The sequence below is a fragment of the Lycium ferocissimum genome, unplaced genomic scaffold (genome assembly GCF_029784015.1).
Source record: "Lycium ferocissimum isolate CSIRO_LF1 unplaced genomic scaffold, AGI_CSIRO_Lferr_CH_V1 ctg17881, whole genome shotgun sequence".
Classification (NCBI taxonomy): domain Eukaryota; kingdom Viridiplantae; phylum Streptophyta; class Magnoliopsida; order Solanales; family Solanaceae; genus Lycium; species Lycium ferocissimum.
This window is the reverse complement of record NW_026717464.1, coordinates 8992-29141: the sequence shown is the minus strand read 5'-3', so window position 1 is coordinate 29141 and position 20150 is coordinate 8992. Positions and strand designations below refer to the sequence as shown.

Genomic DNA, 20150 nt, shown 5'->3' with positions numbered 1-20150 from the left:
CGATCTTGTGCCCTTGAGAACAATTGTGTATGAAACTGGAGGTTCCTCGAGCTTAGATTCGCGTGGGTCTCCATAAGCTTCATATTACACCTCACACTTTCTAAAGCATGAGCACTCCTTGTATTTCTCCGTATTAATGGAGTATCGGAGACGTCTAGTGAACATGGGAAGTATGTAATAATAAAGTAAAGGATGAATTATGATCTCGTAAGTCGTAACCGGGAAGGACAACCTTGGAACCAAAGGACATGACCCTTATCAACTATAATTAATGACAAATATCATGTATGGAAAGTTTCGGAGATTCCGGGATCAAGCAAATCGAAGAAAATAAGTTTGTCAAAAATTTGAAAAAAAAAAAGGCATAATTTTGGGTCAAATTCAGGGAGGTATATCTCCTGGTATATCAGGAGTTTTGAGGTGTTTCGAGAGCCTAAAATGAAGTTCGTTGAGTGTAGTTTCCAACACAACAAACCGTTCGTCAATACTACATCGAAGTAAGGATTTATGGGTATTTTAAAACGGACTACCAGAAGCCTGCGAACCTACGCAGAAATTCTAGAAACTACTTAAAAAGCCCACCAATTTCGACCCATCAGCCCAAACCGAATTGGACTACTATATATACCGTCTTAAGCCATCTGAATCACCTCATTTTTCACCATTTCTCATCTCCACACTTCTCTAGAAGCTCCCACAACATTCATCCAATATTCTTACACCAAGATATAGCAAATTTAGGAGTTCCTACATTAAATTGAGCTCGGGTTTTTAAGATTAACAATGAATCTCGATGAATCAAAGAAGGGCCACGACTTTGGGGCTCATATTTTCACCAAAACCGAACCTTCTAGACCATATGAGATCTCTCAAACAATTCAACCATTCCAAATCAAATCAAAAGAAGATCAAGCCATAAAACCCTTAACTAGTTCATGGAAGGAGCTTGTTCGTACTTCTAATTAAAGTTGTGGTGGATAATCTTTAGGGTGAATTATGTGAGGTGAAGTTCTTCAAGTAATAAGGTATGTTTTTCATCTTGAGATTGATAATAATTCATTTCTTTTGAGGTTTTTAATGGTTTAAAGTAAAGGAAAACATGGCATAAAGGTCATAGATAGATATGTTGATGTTATTGGCTTATGGATTCATTTTTGAAGGATGTTTCGGATGGATTTGTATACGTTTGTCATGTAGTATCTTGAATACGTTATGGTTGATGTTGTTAATGATGTTTGGGAGTTATTTTAGAATTTGGAGGAAGTAAATATTACAGGGGAGATACTGCCCGAATTTCGGCAGATTCTAAGAGGATTTAATTTGAAGGCTTAAGACAAGCATGTGACGATAAGCATAATAATAATATGAATTCTTTTGAATGTAGATTTATGAGCTTGGGAGTATAAGCGTTAACTAGTTAAACTTAAGGCGACTGAAAAGGTAGGTTAAGGTTGTTCCTTCTTTTCTTGGCATGATTCCATATATGGTAGGAGCGTAAAGAACCTTATGATTAGAGATTTGTCAAAGTAGAGCTTGTCATATTGTGGCATAGTTTTCTAGTGTTATGTTATTCTTTCTGAGGGGCCATATCCCCTCCCTATGTCCTTAAGTTTATTGAGAGACAGAAGAGACATGTTACAGTATCAATGTTTTTCAACATATTCATGATATACTGCATGATATACATATATATATTTTTATTTAGCCTGGCAACTTGGTCAGTGAGACATTTTCTTTAGCCTGGCCACTTGGCCGACGGGTCAGTGAGATTTTTTAGTTGCCTGGCCACTTGGTCAGTGAGATATATAATAGCATTATATTGCATTTCATACGAGATAGGTCTGGTGAGATATTTAGGGCATTCTTTGGCCTCCAGATTATATTATTTTCAGTACATTTTCAGTTATTCGTTGCCTTACGTACTCAGTACATTATTTCGTACTGATGTACCTTTTGCCGGGGGGGCGCTGCGTTCATGCCCGAATGTTCAGGTAGCTAGACAGGTGATCCAGCTCAGTAGGCCTTCCGCTCAGCTACAGACGGTGCACTCCACTTGGCTCGGAGCTGCAGTCCCTTTTGGTATGCCATTTTGACATGTAATTGTGGGTATGATGGGGCCTTGTCCTGTCCTTTCTACAGCTCGTACTCCATAGAGGTCTGTAGACAGTTGTGTGTAGTTGAGATGTTATATGGCCTTGTCGGTTCTTATTTCGTTGGACAACATATGTAGCGGCCTAGTCGGCTTGCACTGCTATCCTCAGCACGTATGTATATGTATATAAATACTGGTTGCGAGTTCTTGATGCATACTGGAGTTAGTATAGCTCAGTTATAAATTATATGGGTGACCATGTTGCTCAGCGAGATGCAAGTACGAGTTTAGGGGTGCTTAGTTAGTAGTGGTCGGGCACTCGTCACGGCTCATCGGCTCGGGTCGTGACACTTCCTGCTTCAAATTAGGAATAAGCAAATTGGCATCTCCATAGGGTATGGGGCCAAGCCCTTTTTGTTGATTGAGTGGGACATAACCCCTAAGTGGCGCTTCCAGCACCTTTCCCCATTTTACCCGATTGGCAGGGTGTTGCTTATTTAGTTCCTCAACATAAGCTAGGAGAGTTTCAGCTTCTTTCATCTTTTCATTGGCTACCCTAGTGGTCTGGATAGCTTCTTTCATTCTAGAAGTAGCTAGGTCTAGGCTATCATCCCACTGTCAGTTTTCCTTAATTGTTGCTTCCCTGTCCTCATCGTCACTGACTAGATTGATGTAAGGAGAAGTTGCACTCATGCTGCCTGGAGTCTCCATTTCCTATTAGCAAATCAACCTTTTAAGAGTGGAGCTAAATTAGTTTTGTGGGTTGTCTTCTTGGATTTTCTTTTAGGTAGTGTTCGGAATGTGGACCAATCAAGAGTTTTAATCATGTATATGATTTTCATACAACAGTTATCAATATATAATTCGTTTCTCTATAACTCATTACTCAAAGGCTACTAATGCATGAAGTAAAATTGTGCCATATGCAAAATAAATTTACTGTTTCACAAAAATGAAAATCCCAATGCTTTTCATTAATAATATCTTTCCCAAGTGGGATTACAAGGCTTTAATGTAAGTGAATGCAAAAAAATCAAAAGAAGTCCACTCCTCGGATTGAAATCTGCTCCCTCTCAGTCCGTGCCTTCTTAGCCGTTCGAAAGGCGGTCTGAATGGCTACGTGGGCTGGCATCAATGCTGTCCCGATCCACTGACCCCTCTGAACATCAGTCAATGACGTCCCTGTACCTATGGCTCCCCTAAAAAAAGTTTCAAGCCATTCTAAACTCGTCAATGAGGCATCTGCCTCGTCTGTCAAACTCTTAATTACATTTTGATCATATTTTGTTTTTGCTTGATCATTTGCTACCCTTTCTTCTGCTTGTCATTTCATTCTTCTGACCTAAATTGCCTTCGTGGCTTCCCTATCCATGGGAAATTTGTAAATGTATGGACCTGGAGTGGTAGTGTCACGACCCAACCCCGTAGGCCGTGACTAGTGCCCGAGCTGGGCACCCAAACACAATCACTGATCTGAATCACGTACATATAGCTTATACAGACACAAGTATCAAACGCTGTCTCAGATTATATCAAACTGTCTCAAACAAATCTCAAACACAACATATGTATATCAAAAGCCGACAAGGCTATCAAGTGGCGCGACGGCCCCAAAACATGTACAAAGGCTAGCCGACAAGGCTGCCACGGCGGACGGGCCGCCCAAACACAACTTACTCAACGCATCCGAACAAAACTGTACATAACCCACATCTATGTCTACAGACCTCTAATACAGAACAACAGAATCAGATGACGGGACAGGCCCCGTCGTACCCTGAATAAACATAATCATATACATCGAAAGAGTATATACCCAAAATACTGGCTCCAGAACAAAGGGAGCACTCCGAATAGCAGAATGGAAATCCTACGCCGGTGGATCACCAAAATCTGTACCTGCGGGCATGAAACGCAAATTCCCGAAGAAAGGGGGCGGCATGGAATATGTATATGTCCGAGTATGTAAAGCATGAAATACAATAGGCAGAGTCGTACTTTAAATAAGGAGTAGGAGTCATGGATACAGTAACCAGAAACCACAAAACTTACCTTCAGAACGTAATTCATACATGTTCATATCATATCCCAATCAGACAATCATTCCCGCACATGCGTATACATATAGCGTGTCCCGGCCCTCTAGCGAGAGACTCGGTAAGTAAGATCATATCATCATCCCATGTATACATACATATAGCGTGTCCCGCCCTCAAGTGAGGGACTCGGTGTCAGCCCTCTAGTGTCCCGGCCCTCTAGTGAGGGACTCGGTGTATAGTACGTCCCGCCCCTCTAGTGAGGGACTCGGTGTATAGAATCATGTCATCATCATATACATAGCGTGTCCCGGCCCTAGGCAGTGAGGGACTCGGTGTATAGAATCGTCATATCATTATGTTATCACATATCATATCAGACTTCGTATCACATCATATTTCGGAATACACGTCATACTTCAGAATACAAAGATAGTGCACACGATAACATAACCGGCCCGACTTGGCGACAAATGTGACAATGAATGGACGAGCGAATCATAAGTTACCAATTACGCTTTAAAACATGTTCAAAGACTCGTAGGTTAATCAAAACGAACTAACATTTATAAGTCAAAACAAAATAGTCAAATCGCATTTTCTTCCGATCGTTACTCGTGAACATATCAACCCGAACTTCAGAAACCATAGTTATGTATCAAAATCATATGCGTGAGATCATTATCATAGACTAAAAAGGTAAGTAAACTGATCGTACTTGAAATCGGTATCATACTCATATCATATTCTTTCAAGAGGCGTCAGAAGTACATAAGGAAAGTCGCGGGACCCACGAACGGGTGTCGACCCGAGCCGGGCCCGCCTATGGAAAACATAATCACCATACATCATGGAATCATTTTTGGGCATATCGAGGCGATCCGGTTCTGTCTGTGAAAGTTACGGACTTTCGTAGTTTTCGGAATCATTTAGGAACAAAACTCTTTTAAAAACCAAACTTTTTTTTTGCAACTTTTGAAACTTATTCATACAAAAGACATAGGGGTCAATATTTCATCATATCATGCATACGAAGACCAAGAAACAAATAATAATCACAGACATGGTCGGATCACGAGAGTAGAATTTCCTCGAGGCTCGTATCATAACCTATTTACGACTAAGGCATGCCAAAAGAAGGAAGGGTTGCGCTTTACATACCTTGATCGCTCCCAATGCTAATCCAAACTCAAGCTAATTCCAACCTACGTCTCGGGCTGCCCAAGGTCTATAAATAAATCATAATATGCCAAACATTAGCTATAGACATTTGGGCATTTAATTCCAAATTAGCCCTTAATTCTACAAATTGGGCAGCATTTCCCCTGTAAATAGGCCAACCCCGAGAATTTAACTCGGCTAAATCAACAACAACAACAACAACAACCAACCTAGCAACATCAATAATCAATCCGAAAGGCAACATAACATTAATAACCCTCTTTTACATCATTCAACAACATTCATTATTTCAATTCAACGGCTTACATTCAAGCCAACATTATCGCTCATACATTCCAATACCAACCCAAACCCATACCAACAACATTAAAAAACATTTTAAACAATTCATACAATATTTCCAACTATCCAACAAAGGCTCCAATTTGCCCGAAAACAGCCCCAAACCCGAGAACAATATCCATAACACATTTTTAACTTCCGAATCATGATTTGCACCAACAATCCACACTCTAACAATGTCATTCCCATAAATACACAAATTACATCAAATGCACAATAGTCTCCAATTCAGCCCACAACACTTACGATATCAATTTGAGTCATTAAACTACTATCGTCAACATAGAATTCATAACGACAACTACCAAAATACTAATTAACATTAATCCATTCCTTGTCACATAATATAGTCCATTTTCGGCCAACACCATATATATACATATTGATGATTCTCATCCATTTCTTCACTCTACAACATTCAAAACATGCTAACTAAACTTCAATTCATTACTTCAACACAACACAACACACACACACACACCTACACGGCTATACACTACACACACAACCTCAACTCCAACATGCCATATTTCATAAATTTCCTCCATTTTAGCATATTACAACATGCATACAACCTTTGTAACACATAAAACATGATCAAATCTTACCTTTCTTCTTCCACTTCACAAATAGGCTAGGGTTTGCAATTGACACAACGAATGGTTGGATGACCCGAACAACACTTCCACGTTACTTAGGGACCTCAAAATAGTGGATTTGCATCAACAAAATATTTTTGGAATGGCTAGAATTGAAGTTGGTTTTTCCTTGCCTTGGCCGAGAGCCTCCTTTCTCTCTTCAACTTCTTGCTCTTTTTTTTTCTAAGTGTTGAAATGAATAAAGATGACTTAGAAGTCATCTTTTATGCTTCCACTAGTGTTATACATGTGTCCATGGCCCACACACATGTGTTGGACCAATTAAAATTGTCCACAAAGTGTGTGGGACCAATTCAAGCCACATGGCCAATTTTTCATGATTTTCAACTTTTCAATACTACAATTTTGGTCCCAAATTTTCCTAATTGTTCCATACCAACAAATTCATGAACAACTTATGTCTCAAAATAAAATCGAAGGTCAAAAGTCCCGACTTTGCGTCCCGGAATGGTTTTGTCTCTAGCTTATCATAGTTACACCGGATTGTCCCAACGTACAAAAATGCGGGATATAACAGGTAGTACCTACCAACTCAGCCTCAAGCCACTCATAGTAATCCTCGTCATGACTTGGATTATTTGGATCCTCGTCTAACTTGTCTTCTTTCATCACATTCTTCCAATCTTTCCTAGCATCTTGTATACCCTCGATATGACCCTCTTCGTAGTCTCGCACAAACTCTCCCATATCTCCCACATTTGGGATGACCTGTCTCATACCGAACTGTCTAAGTACCCTCAAAGGTGCGTAGGGTCTGATCCTCCCAATGCCCATAAATGGTAAATATGGATGTCTACAGCTCTTGACACAAACAGACTTGGAATGGAAGTCAGGCATTCTCCACCTAATGTGTTCTTCTCTTATTCTTGAAAAGAAGTGAGCCCATTATACTTTGTCTTGGACCCCACGAGCTACGGTAGCTATGCTCAAATCATTTTCCTTTCGGGCCGGACTTCGGCGGGAGGTTGAACCATTCTTATCTAAATGCTTAAGTATCCACCATTGAACCAGGAGATTGCAACCCTGTAAGTAATAATAGTGGTTGAGACACTCCCCTAAATCTCGGTATATGTCCGACAAAATGATAGGGATGATATCAAAGTACTTGGTATGCTCGTCTATTGCAACCCTCTAAGGACAGAATGAGAAACGAAGACAACCCTGTCGTCTATGGCTAGGGAAGAATTTAGTGGAAATACCATGATTCCTAGCAAACAATTAATGAAGGCTAGTGTTTGGTTGGCTTCCCAGGATTGGAATGAAGGAAACTCAAGGATGTGGTTTTCATACCCCTGTTTGGACGAATACCTCCCATACAGCTCCCTAAAGGCTATTGTGGGCCCCTGTGCCCAGTTAGCTTTGTTGACAGCAAACATGTCTTTGATTTCTTTTGGGGTAGGTTTGTGAGGGATGAGGATATTTTGAGCTAACTTCTTTTTGGATTTGTTGGCGCTTTCCAAGACATCTCTAATTTCTTCTAAGGTGGGAGTCATCTCTATTTCTCCAAATCTGAACACCATTCTGTCATTATCCCAATAACTAGTAATAATCTCTAGCAAGCTCGATCCCAGCATATTCATCAACGAAGGTAGATGTCCTATGCAACCCTTTATCTCTTTTTTCTGAGCATTAGTCAAACCTTCCCACCACATTACTAAAATCGGTGGTGGGCCCACAGTCATATCAAACTTCAAATTAGGAGACATCTGCAAGACAGAACGCCGTTAGTTCCCCACCCCCAGAAACAATAATTTATTTCACATAAGGCACAATGATGCTTCCAAATAGCAAGTAGTGGGATGCAGTGCCTTCGGCTTTTACACCGTCTGAACACAGTAAGGTGTCTATCCTATCCAATTCAGGTAGGTCTGAGATACCCAAACCGGTCTATGGTCAGTATGCGCTATATCAGTAAGGATTTGGCTCCGCTCTACGCTAATTATTCTAGAGTGATTTTTCAAGCAAATGACACAGGTTACCCGAGCGGACAAGCTGGGGATGGGTGCTGTGGGACGACTGCGTGCCCACTCGGCCTTCAGAGACCACCAAAGAAAAATAGCAAAAGGGTTTTAGTGAAGGTATGACCGCAGCTCATCCCGCGTCGTCACCCTTGGAATAAAGCGTAAAATAAATGCCAGGAGTGGCGGAGTATGCATGCATGAATGACAGTTATTTTGCGGGAATTTAAACACATAAGCAGTTTATATCACTTAAACAATTTATATCACACAAAACAAATAAATTATTGGAACCCTTATGGTTAGAACCTTAAATTTTCCCCAGCAGAGTCGCCAGCGGTTCTATTTTTTTCGATTCGTATTTGCACTTGCCTCATTTTAATAAGGAAAGTGTCCCAGGAAAGTACAGTTATCAATCATACCGGAAAAAAGAAAAAAATATACTTTTACGTGGATGGTGCTCTAAATGGACATTATTTTTAGAGTCGCCACCTAACTTATAGGTAAGTTAGGAAAATCAGTTCGAAAAGGGTTCATTTAAAACGACTAAGTTTTAAAAGAAACCAATCTATACCAAAGTTTGGGTAAGGGTTCTGGTGATCCCCTGGGGAAAGTGTTAGGCACCACGGTATTAAGGATCCGTAAAATACGATTGACCTACGGGTTCTAATAGTATGCCTTGTACATAAATTGCTTTTGATAACAACTGCTTTTGTTTTATATTTTCGCAAATGAAGGTTAGTCATTTATGCAAAAACTACTCATTTTCAAGAAATAAAAATAGTAGAGTTTTGCCCAAAATTGGGCATTTTGGGTTTCGGACTAGAACACCTAGGTTAAAACCCGAAGGCGTTAACCTAAGTAGAACACCATGTAAGCCCACCCGAGCTTTTTAGAAAAATAAGGTTTTTAGTTTCAACTTTTATAAAAATCTCTTTGGCATACTATTATTGTCCATATGTTAATCATTTTTTACATTTTTAGATTTTTTGTTTTTTTAGTCCAAAATAGTCCAAAGTAATTTTAAGTCCATTGTCCAAATTGTCCATAGGTACGGTCCTAATTTGTCTCAATGTCCATAAAATTTATCAAGTTCTTTTTTGTCCAAAATTATAGTTTACGTTTAATAAAATGTCCATTTTTATCCATAAAGCACTTTCTGTCCCAAAATCATTTTTTTTTACACGTCAATTTTTATCAAAAAATTAATTTTATAACTTAGAAATAATTTTCTTGCAACTCTAAATTCGTGACAATTTTTAAAGGGTTCCAATAAGCATATATTGTCAAATAAATAATATCAAGTGAAGGGGTTGGGCCTACCAAGCCCAACAGAAAAATAATGCAATTTAAACTTATTCCGCTTCAAATCCGCTCCAATGCTTAGCTCGTCCATGGTTGAGGTCAACTCGATCTAATAGAGTTGGTGGGCCTCGTTGGACCCACCAACGGATAGGGGGGGTTTACAAAGTAAAAGGTATACAATAGTTAGCATTTGACTCAATCTTAAGGACATAAATTAAATTACATGGCCAATAATTAAATTACAAAACAATTGGGCCGGACCCATAATTACTAACCATCTAGGGAAAGGGACAATTATGCAAAAAGGACAAATTTTAAAATTAATCTTCAACTAACGATGCCCCCAAAACTAGCCCAAATTGTGAAACAAACATGAAGTTTTCTAAGTGTAGGACAGTGATATGCAAGATATACTAGGTGATACACCAATATATAGAGAGCTAAACCCCTTAGGGGAGCATACCCTCCATATACGCTATACGTTCCCCATATTTCTCCTTCAAAAATAACTCATCAAAACTACCCAAAAACAACATCAAACTCCCACAAAATACTCAGAACCCAGCAGTGGAACAAACTAATAGGTAAGCAAGTTTACCTTCTCAAATGAAAAGTTTTAGGCAAGTAAATCAAGCAATATTTTAGTAAAACAAATAGAAAAAGATCTATAGTTTAAGCTAAGCAAATCAGCATCCAAAATTCAATACATCAAGTAGTTTTTGAAGTCAAGAAGCTCATGATTAACCTAGTCTAAAATGAGAGCAGTTCTTAGTCAAATAGAGATTTTCAAAATTCCAGTTTGAGGGGATTAATACACAGTTTTCATAAGAACAGTTTCAAACAAGATTTTCAATTTACTTTGGCTTAATTTGAAAGATTCATAGATGACAAGCACACAAGCCTTTATAATTTCAAACTAGAGATTTCAACTTGTTTTCAAAGTTCAAATATGCACAGCCTCTTTTTGTAAACTCAAGTAAGTCAATTTTACCAGTTAAGGCAGTTTTGGACAAATATTATGTAGGAAAATTAACAACCCTCAGTTATGATGAATGCCGTACCAGTATATAACAAAGAAAGAAACAGAGATATATTTATTTGTGTTCTTGCGTGGTTTCCTTCAACATGATCATTTACAGTTCAAATAGAGTCCAAGAAATGCATAAGATCACAAAGAGGCTCAAAACTAGTTGATCACACTAGGTAGAATGGGGCGTATTAAGCTAATTAACAAGACAATACCTTCAAAATTTCTAGTCTTCAAAATTTCTAGTTACCAAGTTGTTCTTAGTTGATCATAATGCGAGTTTTATCTCAAATGAGGCAAAGGCATCCAAGTAGAAGTAATGACAAGCAACACAGACAGTTTAAGTAACTCATATGCACATAATTCCTTTTTCTTTTTTCTAAAGGTTATGTTTGGCAAATAAGCCAAATTTTAAGGACAAGTTCATGGAAATGCCAAACTACAAACTGGAATGAATAGAAACATCCAAGAGCAAGTTCTAAATTAAAATGGATCATCATGATCCCATATAACACTTAAGCAAGCAGTTTGGTTCAACTAATGAATTTCAAGGTAAATGTTGCACTTAAATCACATAATCAAACACGCTTCTTACAAGAAACTAATGCCGACATTAAAATCTCAAGGAAAGAAATTCAAGGGTGCATGATCCCTATTCTAAGTCATAGAAACACACTAGGAGGTAAACACACATAGGAAACTGTACCAAAATAGATTTGACAAGTTTATATTTTTTGAATCATTATTAGGTAAAAAGGACACTGAATTTACTTTCAATAAAACTTCACACCTTTTGAAACCATTTTCTTATTCTTAAAAGTTCAACTAGACAGATTCAGAGAAAAGGAAAAAAGTCATTTTTTGAAACAAGTGGTTAACTAAGCAACTTTAAGGAAAGACTAAATCATGGAAATAAAAAATTTTTTATTCACTCAAATCACATAGGAAAGAAAGTCATCTTTTTGGAAATTCTGAGAATGTGTAACAATTATAATACTCAACCTAGCCTATGTTGCTTATTTTTCTATAAAATGGTTCATTTCAAACATTAAATGACTTAAGTGGTTCAAAAACTAGAGTAAGTGTCAAAATGAAAGAACATTTTTACTCTGTTTTACTACTTCAACCCAAAATTTTCAAATAGCACACATAAGCATATAAAACTAAGTAGACTGCATTTTTTTTTATTTTTAAAAAAGGTCTCAATGTACTCATTAACTTTCATATTGACAACTTTTGATTTCAACATCTTTCGAACTATATATTAGAGCATTTACTGTACCACTTAGTCAAGTTAACAAGTTATAAAACTCATTTAGTTGCAACTTTTCAAAATAGTGATGATACTTAAGAAACTTCCAGAGCTTTAAACTACAAATCCATTCCTAAGTATGACTTAAGACCATCTTCACACAAAATGTAAATACACTAGTCATAAACCAAGTTATAGAAAACACTTAGCAAGTTTCAGGTCATATTTTAATAGTTTAAATAGCAACAAGATGTTAAACTCTAAGTCTCGGACCCAAATATATTCAAGATATTAGACAATTCACAAGAAAATCATTTAACCTTAACAAATAATTCCAACATTCATTTTGAAGGCAGAATCTCATTAAGCTGAGACAATTTTCACACATGGAGCAAATATATCACTAAAATGAATCAAGATGGCTAATAAAGATCACATTTGGCTAAGTTAAGGCCAAGTGAAGTCCAATATCACAAAATCCATTTCAAGGTATTAAAAATAACTTCGATCTAACTAAAATAGTTACTATTTGGTATTGTTTCATTGAAAAGGCCTCAAACATCTAAATTTCAAAAACACAACACAGAACTGAGACTATACCACCCCCCCCCCCCCCTCTTAAACCTATTTCTTCTCATTTTAAACCTAACAAGTTATAACACCTATTTATTTATAATAAGTTCACTTTTAATTCATTCCTTATATCTTAAATAATCAAAACATGGACAGAATCATCATTGTAAGTAAGAAATTGACAGTTTATAACACTTTACATAATAAATAAGATGGCATAGTAAATATTCAAAAACTAAAAATAAAAGTAAAGGTTTAGAAAAGGATTTACCTTTTGTAGGGGCAACCTAAAGACCAAAGGGGATTGAAATTCACCTTTAAGTAATCCAAACTCCTTTTTATCTTCAAAAATCCTTTTTCTTATACTTTCTTCTTATATATGTATCTGTATATCGAGTGAATACTTATATATATAGTGTTTTGTTGACTGTTTTATATATATAATGTATATAGTGTATTTTTTTAGTATAGCTCTTAGATTTTCGCCTATGCTTTTAGATTTTTTCGGAAAAAAAAAATCTCATCTTCTTCTCATTTCTTTCTTTCTATTTATAGACTTAGCACACTTAAGGGAATCCTAGGAATAAAATGGACACCTCACCCAAATTTTCCCCCAAAACCCCAAAATTTTGTACTCTATATCAGAATTCGAAATTTTCACCTATAAGACAACAAAAATCACTACCAATTATACCCTAAAATCTACAAAAAATTCAATAAAAATCAAAAAATTTACGATAGTACGAATACAACCCATTATGTACTATTCCAATGGTACAATTGTACCAAATAGTACAATGGGGATAAAATCCCCAAATTGTGTACCCTAATCCGGATATTGCTAGGAAATTTCCCCTAGATTCTTTACTATGTCTATTAAGGTGCACAAGATGGCTAAGGGCTCGAGGCCCCGCCCATGACAACCTTAATACGTAAAGAACCCGAGTAACAACCTAATTACGCTTAAATTAAGTATGAAAAAATGAAATTCGAAGAGAAATAAACCTGGAAATCATGAGCAATCGCGATTAAGTGTAAAACCCCTCAAGAATCTGGCCAAAAACTACCCTAAGTTGCCATGAATTAAGCACAGTGAGATGAAACCCTAGAATCGCGAAAATCGCCTCAAAGAGAGACGAGGGTGCGGGTTGTGAAGAATGAGAGTTGTGGGTGTGAAGTTTGTTTTTACAAACTTCACACCCTTTATTTTTTTAAAACTTAAAACCCCTCTACTTTTAAAAATAACCAAAAGGACCCTGTCCTATTTTAATAATAATGAACTATATATTATAAATACCTATATCACTAAGTAAAATAGTTATTTAGGCAAGTTAAAATTCAAAACTCGCAAATTTGAAAAATTATCTTTAAAACAAGCCCAATATTGACATAGTTCCGGGCAGTATTTAAAAATGTGAAAAATGAGGTCAAAATGAGCCATAATTTATACGTCGTCTAAATTAACAATTTTTCCGGACTAGACGGAGCGGGATGAAAGTAAATAGCTCGTATTTCTTATATTTTTCAATTTTTCAGAAAGTAGTAATTAGACGTCATTTTGCAATTTTCTCAGGATTTTTAAAATTTTAAAATTGAAAGGAAGTATCCTTACTCCGTCTTTGACTCGGAAAATTTGAAAATTAAAATACGCGTCTTATGAGGTGAAAATTAGGTGTCAAACATGCATATCAACGTAAAAATATGCTACAAATTAACTCGTGCTCCCGGTATTCCCAACCGAAGTCATTTTGACCCAATCAATCCCCCAAAACCCCAAAGTCAAGTTTTCAACCAAGGACCCAAAATGCTCCCGAGTGCCTCCAGAACCGAACCAATCACCCTGCCAAGTTATAAATGACTCTCCAAACCTCATGGAATCGACGGAATTCCCAAAAAGGTTCGTTTGCCCAAAAGTCAACTTTTGGTCAACAGTTTTTCACTTTTTCAACTTAAGGGCTTCTAAAATCCTCAATTTTCACACGACTCTCCCGACTCCCTCGGCAACTGTGCCATCTATCCCCGCGGGTCAAAAATACTCTAACGGAGCTTGGGGAAGGGTCAACAGGGGTAAAAGGATATAAAAGTCTAAATGACCAAACGGGTCGTTACAATAATATAAACGATTTGTAAGAAAAACCCAGTGCACATAATTTATGATGGGTTGTTTCATAATTTTCTAATTGGTTTGTTTCGATTTTGTTGTTAACCAAATATATTTTCACCATACTTATGGCCAAAGGAGGTCTCTATGTACATGTCTAAAGTAGACCGATAACATGTATATGTGGACTATGACTAATACATTTGCGATCCTGAAGCTAATGTACTACTTCTTGATTATCATATGTTGTTTGCATTGTTTTCTTTATTTCTTTCTTCTTCCTTCAGATATAATTTACTTTAAATTAAAAGAAGAATGAAAATGAACTCAACCTATTCCAAAATCATTTTAAAGTAATTTTACTTATTAGAATGGGATATACGTGCAACGCACGTGTCCAGAAACTAGTAAGAGAATATATAGCGAACACGGTAATTTTAAACTTTAAATTGATAGAAGAAAAGTAGAGTAGAATAGCTAGAGAACTAATCAATTAACCAAGCCAAAGCGGCTAAAACTATTAGAGAATCAATGATGAAGCATTATTTTTTAATGTCATTATCAACAACAGTTACAGCTGCACATCTGGACCTCCAACACTGCATTTCAACAACACTGACACGGAAGAGTTATCTACTTCCTAGAAAACGTCATTTAGTAAATACTGAGGCGGGGGCGGCTCAATATGATTAGTGGCCTAAAGTCAATTTTAACGGGAGAGCTTATTTTTCCTGCTCAATATTTTTTAAAAGAAATATTAACTTATAAATTTGTTATAGGTAAAAATTAGGCCACATCCTCTCTTAACTATAGGTCTCGGGTTCGAGTCTTATAATAAAAAATATATTGCTAAGGAGCACTTCCCTCTCTAATTGATCTTGCGTGTCTCGAAATCGACCTAATCGGAAAATTCAATACAGATAGCAAATACGGGATGAAAAAAAAAATGGGGCCTAAAGCCCCAGCTTTGGTGGCTTGGCCCTCTGGCCGGCCCTGTACCCAGCACTAACTTTCCCATAAAAATCACAAATTTTTTATTTTAAATTTAATTTATTTAAACTATTAATAAGTGAGAGTTTGGATGCGACGAAGGGTATTTCGGTAAATTTGAGTTCGTGTATGGGCGAATTGGTAACTTGACTGCGTCCTCAGTAAACACGCGTCCGTTCGTTCATTCTAGAAATCTCTTCTTCACTTTTGCTTCTGCTCTTTCATCACTCTCCCTCTCTCTCACCTTTTTTGCTTCAGTTCTCTGTAGGAGTTTGTTTCTTATATCCATGTCAGCTTCTCTATCTGTTCTTACTCGTTTCTGGTTAGTTTTTGATTCCTCAAGTGTTGCATGTTGGTAATTTCTCTTAATTTTGAAATTGAAATTGAAAATTAAATTGAGGTCAATTTTGTTGAAGTTTATTTTCTCTCATTGATCTCTCTCTGTAAACCTAACCCATATCTTGCTTTGGCAGGGGCTTAGGAGGACTCTCCTTTTTGCTCTTCTTTAATCTCTCTCTCCAAATACCCTTGAGGTAAGTTCACAGTTTCCATGTCCATATTCTTAATTAGTAGGGAACATCAACTTACATTTTTTAAACGCACTTGTCTATTTATATATGAGAAGTAAGTTAGCTTATTTTTGTGCAATGTTCCAAAGGATCTATATTAGTGGCATGACATGCTCTTCTCTAGGAAGTAGTTCTAATGATATACTATGCTTATGATTGTACAGATTTACCCTAACATTCTATAGTGAATGACTATTTTTCTTCTATATTGTTTACAAAGTACTGTTCATCCGAAGAAAATGGAGGAATATGCCAAAGCATTTGCTATATTTGCTAACTGCGGTACTACTAGCCTAGGTTTTTCTATTTGTGAAAAACAATTCCAGTTAAGCTAATCCTTGTTCTTTTGCAGTCTATTCCAGCTTTGACACACATATATATAACTTTACCTTATATAAAAAGTTCTTGTTCTTGTGCAAGAAGTTCACCTTGCTAACTTTACTATAATAAATTATAATTCCTCAAAAGTCAAGTAACTAAACTTAGAGCTATAATGTACGTCTTTTTTTTTTTTTTTTTGGCACTTCCAGAGAACCGCAGGGAGCAGATTGTTATGTTCCCTTTACTTGATTTACAAGATGGGATTTCTTCTTCTATATGTTTTTTTTTTTTTGGGTATTTTTGTCTACGTGGTAATACGAAGTGTCTTTAATTCCCAGTTCTTTCACTTTCTCTCCCTTTGGTTTTTTTTAATGATGTGATTATTTGTAGTAATCATTGAAGTGGATTATGCACCCAAGATGTTTGATGATATATGCCTGACTCCTCTTATTTGCAGTAATGAAGTCCACAGGTTTTGTTTTAGGTTTGCCGTGAACTCGCACGAAGGGCAGTGATCTAGCTATAAGAGAAAGTCATAATGATCTTGAGGTAACTCAAAAATACAAGCATTTGTGGGTTCAATGCGAAAATTGTTATGGATTAAGTTATAAGAAAATTTGGAAACAAAAAATGAATATCTGTGAAGAATGTGAATATCAGTTGAAGCAATATATGCTCATCAAATCCCTGAAAATAAATCCTTCATTGAAAGATAGTAATAAGTCATGATATCTCCTATGTAATGGTGTTGAGAAAGATCAGGGCATACTCTATTTATTGCATCTTCAGCTACTTATTTTGGATCTTTTCCTTTTTCCCTCTCTTTTCGGACCTGGTTACAAATTAATATTCTACTGTTATGTCACTCATATAGGCTTGGTTGAATTAGACTTGGAGGAAACATTTGAGTATTTTGCTGAAGTAGTTTGTATGGAACGAGAATGCTAATTGAAAGGAGTTGAAACTAATAAACTTTTCGTGTTATGTGATAGCTGGTAAACTGATCAGCTACCTCCTGTGTGTTTACTTTACAAAAAGAATAGGCGGGCAGTGTATTTTTGAGGTTTATGATGCTGGAGATAGGTGGGGTATAGGATGGTTGGATCAGGGAACATATTTTCTTTTGTTAAAATGATTTCTAATGGGAAAAAAATATTTTAAGATGTGTTTGGATGAGTTCTGGCCAACCTCTACTATCCTTTCTCATTTTCCTATCTATCTTTTCTCTGGTATTCTACTTTGTTCGTTTGTATTGTTTAACTATCCTCCGGGTTTTCTGTGTATGTAATGCAGCTATAGATACGCTCTCCAAAATTCACATGCATCTTGATCGGCGAGATAAAATTGAAAATGGAGGAAGAGAATATTTCTCAGTCCTGCTAAATTTTCAAATATTCTATCTTGGTGAGGATATAAACCATTGGCTCTATTATTTTTGCATTTATGCTTTATTTTTCTTTTTAATTCACTGTATAAGCAGTTTTTTCGTTGACAAGTATATGATTTTTTCCCTTTTTAATTTTTATGGGTAGATTCTAATTCAAGTATATGCGTGTTGTTTTTACTGTTTGAACGCTTCTACACTAGCCACATCAGTTGCCATCTTGGCAAAAAGATCTAATTAAAAGGGAAGAACTTTGTGCAGTTAAGGACGATATGCCTAACCCCATAGGTGACTTTAACATAATATCTTTCCTTTTGCAAGGCCATAACTTTTGATACATAAAAATAGGTTATTTGAAAGATGTTATGCAGCGTATTCTTTATTGGGAATCTATTTGCAAATTCATTTGTATCTAAAAGAATGAAGTTTTTCTTGAAGAAAATGATTATGGATAATTCTTTCATAGTGTCCTACATTTTGATTGTGCTACAATTAGTAATGTTGCTTTGTCAAGAATTCATCATTAGCTGAAAGTTCGTCCTATCTCTTTGTCTGGTGAATCTATTTAAACAGTAGGGTATACATGATTAATTTCATTGATTTTTCTGCTTTTATTTGATATCTAGCTCAGTAAAAATGTGCATCCGGACGATCCTTCTAATATGTTTGTGAACTTAATGGTGATCAAATGTAGTACTTTGATATTTGAACTCCTTGCTAGCCTCTCTATTTTCATTGTATAAATGAAATTTGGTTTTTCTGTTTTCGTATTTTCCTAGAGATATGTGACTTCTAAAACTAGGTTGCTTTATTATTCGTTAATTCATGAGATGGATTCATTGACTCCCCTGCGTTGTTTATGCGGCACCAAGGTCATAGTATGTTGACTATGTTCTATTGTCGCTCAGAGGCATGTTCATATGAAGAGGTAAGAGAATGAAATTCTTGCTTCCCCACTAGACTATAAAAGTTTCTTCAGGTTACTTTAATTGTAATACTAATGGTCGTGATATTTCATGTATTGAAATTTTGATATTTATAGTATATAAAAGGAGTGGAAAGTTCCTACTGGTTCGGGGCATATTGGTATATTATTCATGAGGAAATGACTGCAAGAAGACAACAACATAACACGAGAGAACTTTGTCATAAAGTAAAAGGAGTGGGAGGTTCCTACTGGTTCGGGGCACATTGGCATATTATTCATGAGGAAATGGCTGCAAGAAGACAACAACGTAACATGAGAGAACTTTGATGTTTAGGTAATATTATACTCCTCTTTTCCATTTTTCAGTGTAATGATTTCTTCTACATTTATTATGTATTACATATACTTCTGATATTGAGTTTTCTATTAAAGAGTTCTATAAATGAAGAACCTTTGAGTTCCAAAATGCCTCTGCTATGTGCATTATTTCATTCAGTTCTGGTGAGTTTTTCTCTGTTGGTGCTTTTCTCATTGCACCCGATTAGCTAGCGGGATTTTAGTGCGTAATAAGTAGTTTCTCCGTACCTTTCGATAGTTTCTTGTAATTTTAATTTTACACACATGGCTACTGATATCCAGTTTGCATACTGATGCATCGAGGGTGTTCGGTAATATGCCTAAATCAACTCTTTTTAAATAGCTTTTCTCTTTTGACAGTTTTTCTATACTCCAGCAATTTGAAAGGTGACTTTCCGTTGTAAATTGAGCCATGAAATGATGAAGTGCCCTCTGCTGATAGTATACACTGTCAGTAATCAAGACGGGAACAACATTACTGACAACCCAATCTTGGACTATATCATGAAGGTGAGCTATAGTCTCCGCGCAATTTGGGTGCTATTTTATTTGTATCTACAAGGACTAATCTTTTTTTTTTTTTTTTTTTTTTTTTTTTTGGTGTTTCATTTTCAGTCTCTTGGTCCAGATTGTTTCTCTGCCTCTTCAATGAGAAGATCAGTTGGCGTTACTATAGGAATGCGCCACACCTTAATTAAGTTTAACTGAAAATGTGAGACCTGGTCTACCATCTGAAGTAAGTGCTTCCATCACTAGTCAGAGAAATAAGAGGACGTTAGCGAATACATTCCAATCATACGCGTTGCAACTTAATACTGAGACATCTCTGACAAACACTGAAGTTTCCCTTATTAAAGCATTTTCATCTCATAATCTTGTACTCACTCATGATAAATTTTGAGCCAAGCTACTAATTTTAGAGCCTAACAAGTACAGCCTCACCTACAAAAGAATACCTGTGAAAACCAAGCAAAAATTTGTTGAAAGTCTTATGGAAAATACTCATTCACGAACACTGTAGCGAATTCACATAGCTTGAGGCATGTTAATTAAGACAACATCGTCTTTAAGGAT

At 36.4% G+C, this 20150-nt stretch overlaps 1 long non-coding RNA gene across 5 annotated transcripts; it reads left to right on the top strand.

Moving 5' to 3' along the window:
• The first annotated feature begins 15706 nt into the window (after positions 1–15706).
• Positions 15707–19823, top strand: LOC132042783 (uncharacterized). 5 transcript variants are annotated; one of them, XR_009411578.1, is made up of 9 exons: positions 15707–15839; positions 15991–16050; positions 16323–16956; positions 17282–17811; positions 18664–18719; positions 18834–19053; positions 19152–19220; positions 19437–19586; positions 19692–19823. It is a non-coding gene; the product is annotated as an uncharacterized LOC132042783 (long non-coding RNA). The 5 variants fall into 5 exon arrangements; XR_009411579.1 differs by having other exon boundaries at positions 16892–16956; positions 17282–18719; XR_009411577.1 differs by having other exon boundaries at positions 16865–16956; positions 17282–18719.
• The last annotated feature ends 327 nt before the right edge of the window (positions 19824–20150 follow it).